The sequence below is a fragment of the Mus caroli genome, unplaced genomic scaffold (genome assembly GCF_900094665.2).
Source record: "Mus caroli unplaced genomic scaffold, CAROLI_EIJ_v1.1 scaffold_22925_1, whole genome shotgun sequence".
Classification (NCBI taxonomy): domain Eukaryota; kingdom Metazoa; phylum Chordata; class Mammalia; order Rodentia; family Muridae; genus Mus; species Mus caroli.
The window spans coordinates 3143-8099 of NW_018389314.1; the positions used below are offsets into that span (position 1 = coordinate 3143).

At 41.4% G+C, this 4957-nt stretch overlaps 1 pseudogene; it reads right to left on the bottom strand.

Moving 5' to 3' along the window:
- Nucleotides 1-1376: 1376 nt before the first annotated feature.
- Nucleotides 1377-2684, bottom strand: LOC110288035 (annotated as a pseudogene).
- Nucleotides 2685-4957: the final 2273 nt, after the last annotated feature.

A 4957-nucleotide genomic window follows, 5' to 3' on the forward strand; every position in this document is an offset into this window, starting at 1 on the left:
GACGAAGGGTACGGGTCAGGTAGCTTGTTAACTCCCGGCCTGGGTCTGCGAAGAGCAGACAATCCAGTGAGTAATGCGGCGGAACCCGGGAGAGAAGATTTCTTCCCAAGTGTTACAGCTCTTGGAACATCATAAGGGTCAGGCAAAGGAATAGTTTTCACATTCTTCCATCCCTGCATGGTTCTCCTATATACAGTTCTGGCAGTGATTTAGAGTTTGTCAGCAAGCCCCTCTCATTGGCTTGGGCTGAGAGTTTGGGGGAAACCTATTTGCATGTGAGAGGGCTTGGTGCTGCTCCTAAGTGGTTGACAGCCACGCCTTTCCTGTGGGGGTTGTGGGGGTGGGAACTCTGACAGGAGCCAGGATCCAGGAGACATGAGAGAACTCCTTCCATCCCATGTAAGTGAATTATCACTACCGGGTCCCAGGGTTCAAGATCTAGCCTCGACTGGAAACCAGGCTGTCTGCACATAGCCCATTGCCCCACAGTTATGTATGAAAGCATACAAGGGGAAACATTAAAAAACACCCAATTATGGTAGTACACAAGCAAAGAAGACACCCTTTATTTCTACAGTAAGCTCAGAGATAGCATAAGAGTGCATCCATAAAGTAACACTGTAAATCATGCTAAAATTGAGTCAAACAATGGCAAATAGGTGATTATCAGTACAAGTTATAATTCCCTGGGTACAAAACCTACAAATGTTCTTTGGGTCCGCCCTCAAAAAACAAACAAACAAACAAAAAAAAAACAAAACAAAAAAACCCCTAAATGAATGGCCTACTTTTATGTTTTAGACAAAAAAAAAAATCTCTAAGAGCCAAAAGTTCATATTGTTCCAACCACATAGGTATAAATTATCCAGTGCCACCGATGGATATCACTAGATAATAAAAGAGAACACTGAGAGGTAAAGTAAATAGAGAGAGATGCAGTGAGAGGTTTCTCTATCTTAGGCATTGGAACACATATTATGTACCATGCTGTCTGCAAGAAGGAATTCACTGAGTTGACATCATCTTATCACCTAACAGTTCAGTGAGACAGAATAGTGTGCAATGTCATATCAGGCAACATGCAATTTCCTTTACATTTTCCAGGACACTAATTTTAAGTATATGTTATATATATATATATATATATATATATATATATATATATATATATATAATAGGCACTAGGTATATGCAGATTGATTAAATTCAAGTTTCCAACTCAAAGATTTGATGTGTGGAAAAGAAACCTACAATTCTTTGCTGTATTTTTAAAACATGTGCTTAAAATGGCCATTCAAAATTAAAACAGACAATATACTGAAGGTTATAAAATATTGGACAAACTCTTCTGTTTGCTATGTAGGATTTTTCTTTTATTTTTTTCAAATTGCATTCATGAAATGCAAGCCGCGGTGGACAGCTATGGCTCAATATTGCTTGATACACTCCTCTTAGCACATCATTCTCTTACACTCCTTGCAACAGAATATCATCCCATTTACAGGCATGAATTTCTCCCCAAAAAGACACTTCTTGCAGTATGAGCATAGGAAGCACACTGTGGACGCATGCCAGCTGAAGTTATTGTATGTTACTCTCTGCTCTTCTGGGTCAATGGCATCCTGGCATTCTTGACACATCACAGCATGGTTCTTCATGTAGCAGGGCTTGCACACAGGCTTGTCATTGACCATAACATATAATTTTCCTGCCAGGATGTACTTGCAGTCAACACAGCGGAAGTGTTTCAGATGCCAATTCTTGTTTTCAGCTTGGGTGTATTCCTTGCTGAATATCAACTCATCACAACCAGCACAGCGGGGCTTCTCACTGTCACAGTAATGTCTGCCACAGTATAGCTTCCCATTCTTCCAGAAGTAAATCATGTTTACTAGGAGTTCACCACAGGTGCTGCAGATAAAACAACCTGGGTGCCAGAGTTTATCATAACCTGCCCTTTCAGCAAAGATGGCTCGGTATCCTTCCTTTATGATGCGTTTGCAGCAGTAACAGGAATATTGGGTCTTCTTATACCCCATAGACTTGCCCTTGGAACCCACTGCTACTGAGGTGTTTCTGACTCCCTCAGGGTTGTGCTCCTTGTAACACTGAGCATTAATTTCACAGGGAAGCTTCATGTCACCTACTCCCAGAGCCTCACATTTGTATTTCTTCACAAACTGCTCCATCTCCTTTACCTCTTTGGGAGACAACTCATGGCACTTAGAAGGGTCCTGGTCATGTGGAGGGAGTTGCTTTGCCAGCTGCTTCTTCCGGTACTGTGCTCCCTCTGAACCTGATACTAGCTGTTTTTCCGTAGGCTGCATCTGCATGTACTTCCTGGGCAATGCCTGGTTCCGGAAGGGGGGAGGACACTCATGGATAAGAGTGTAGGTGGAGACTTTCTTCTTGGAAGCATCTGTGTTGGACAATTTCTTAGGATTGCGGTTATTTATGGGAATTCCCTCTGACTTCAGCTTGGCGATCAGGTTGATGTACTTGATGTCCTCAGAGAGTTTCCCCACTTTCGGGTGCTCCTCGGTGTTCAGGGGTATGTCATGCTCTTCTGGCCCACATTTACAGTTACGACATATTTTCTTCCAGAAATGTAGTTCAAACCCTGAGCATTTATCTTTGCATTTTCGACAGGGGCCTCCAGATTTTTCCTCTTGACCTGAGTCCATCTGTAAAGAGTGGAAACAAAAGGAAATCTATTATAAATTTCTAAAAATTTTAAAACTTTAATAGATCACACTTTTAATTCCACCTAATGGTCTTGTTGATGTAACTCTGAAACAAATCTTTTGAGCTTCATATTGTTTATCCAACTATGATACCAAGTATGTAAATGGAAGCTGCAAGTACATGATATATAGCACAATTTATAATTTCATTGCTTTTATCATGAAAGGAAAAGAAGCAAAATAAACTTTATGGAAGACTACAAATACTGCAAGTCACAAAACTCACAAATTCATGTTTTTGACCCTTATGTTCCCTGAATACAAGTACAGGGAGAACACAGAGGGAAGAGACTGAAAAGCAAACATGTGTATGGAATAGTTTAGGAATTATGATTAAAGAACACCCTCAAAGAAGCAGGGGGAGGGGGAAGAAATAGGGGGTTTGCAGAGGAGAAACTGAAAAGGGGGTTAACATTTGAAATGTAAATAAATAAAACATCCAATAAAAATTACTAAAAAATAGTATCTCTCACTCCTCATCAAAGAAGCATCTCTTGCCAGTAGACAGAAACTATTGTCAGGCCCTTCCAGTAGGCTGCAGCTCCGGGTCAACTTGGGCACGAATTCTCCTCAAAATATTTCACAAAATAGAAACAGGGGGTATTCATTCTATGAAGCCACAATAATTCTGATACCTAAACCACATAAAGACCCTACAAAGAAAGAGAACTTCAGACCAATTTCCCTTATGGATATCGATGCAAAAATATTCAATACAAAAAACCGAATCCAAGAACACATCAAAACGATCATCCATAATGATCAAGTAGGCTTCATTCTAAGGATGCTGGGATGGTTTAATATATGGAAATCCATCAACATAATCCACTATATAAAAAAACTAAAAAAAATCACGTGATCATCTCGTTAGATGCTGAGAAAGCTTTTGACAATATCCAACACCCCTTCATGATAAAAGTCTTGGAAAGTTCAGGAATTAAAGGCCCATACCTAAACATTATAAAAGCAATATACTGCATACCAGTAGCCAACATCAAACTAAATTGAAAGAAACTTGAAGCAATCCCACTAAAATCAGGGACTAGACAAGGCTGCCCACTTTCTCCCTACCTAGTCAATATAGTACTTGAAGTCCTAGCCAGAAAAATTAGACAACAAAAGTAGATCAAGGGGATACAAATTGAAAAGGAAGATGTCAAAATATCACCATTAGCAGATGATATGATGATATATATAAGTGACCCTAAAAATTCCACCAGGGAACTCCTAAGCCTGATGAACAGCTTCAGTGAAGTAGCTGGGTATAAAATTAACTAAAAAAAAAATCAGTGGCCTTTCCTTATACAAAGGATAAACAGACTGAGAAAGAAATTAGGGGCCTTCCGGTCCACGCCAGCACTGGGGTTCCTTGCCCGCGGAGTCTCTGGACCCCCTCAAGGACCTCCACAGGATCCCCCACGGGATCTTAAGACCTCTGGTGAGTGTAACACAGCATCTGCCCCAATCCAATCGCGCAGGACCTGAGACTGCATTAATTAGGGGCGCAGATAACCGGGCCTGATCAGGGTCACAAGTCCCTTCCGGTCCATGCCAGCACATGGGTTCCTTGAGCTAGGAGTTTCTGGAAACCCCCAAGGTCCCACAGGACCCTCCACAGGATCTTAAGACCTCTGGTGAGTGGAACACAACTTCTGCCAGGAGGCAGGTTCGAACACCAGATATCTGGGCACCTTCCCTGCAAGAGGAGAGCTTGCCTGCTGAGAGTGCTCTGAACACTGAAACTAAGGAGAGAGCTAGTTTCCCAGGTCTGCTGATAGAGGCTAACATAATCACCTGAAGAACAAGCTCTAACCAGAGACAACTATAACAACTAGTTCCAGAGATTACCAGATGGCGAAAGGCAAACTTAAGAATCCTACTAACAGAAATGAAGACAACTCACCATCATCGGAATGCAGCACTCCCACCCCACCTAGTCCTGGGCACCCCAACACACCCAAAAAGCTAGACCCGGATTTAAAAGCTTATCTCATGATGATGGTGGAGGACATCAAGAAGGACTTTAATAACTCACTTAAAGAAATACAGGAGAACACTGCTAAACAGGTAGAAGACAATAAAGAGGAAACACAAAAATCCCTTAAAGAATTGCAGGAAAACACGACCAAACAGGTGATGGAATTGAATAAAACCATCCAAGACCTAAAAAGGGAAGTAGACACAATAAAGAAAACCCCAAATGAGGCAACGCT